Here is a 513-nt window from a genome sequence, read left to right on the forward strand (position 1 = left end):
ATATATATATATATGGAAAAAAGATACATTGAGATTTGCTTTTATTCATGAAAATATTTTCAAATTATTAGAGGATACGTTAGATTCAAGCTGAGAAGAAGAACTGATCTTTCATCATGTTGCAATATGTTCTGTGTGGATCTAGAAACTATAGAGAATTAGATCTATATTTGTTTTTACCTATTAAGATTCTTTGAAATCAAATATTGGGCTTACTTTCAATTTATAGTTCAACATTGAAAATACCTAATCTTTTTTTTTCTTAAACTTAGATCTAACGTGTCTTTATTATTTGAATATCTATAAGTGTCATATAGCTATTTCTATGAATGAAAAGTTGAAAAAAAATGGAATTGAAAACTCGTGATATAAAACGTGGAATATTATAGCTACAAATAATAAAGTGACCTTTAACATCTATTGTCACATTTTGCAAAAATTGGGTGAATTTTTTTTATATATTTCTATATTTGAACTCCGTGACCAAACCAGTTTAAAAATCACAATTAACAA

This window comes from Arachis duranensis, chromosome 5 (genome assembly GCF_000817695.3).
Source record: "Arachis duranensis cultivar V14167 chromosome 5, aradu.V14167.gnm2.J7QH, whole genome shotgun sequence".
NCBI lineage: Eukaryota > Viridiplantae > Streptophyta > Magnoliopsida > Fabales > Fabaceae > Arachis > Arachis duranensis.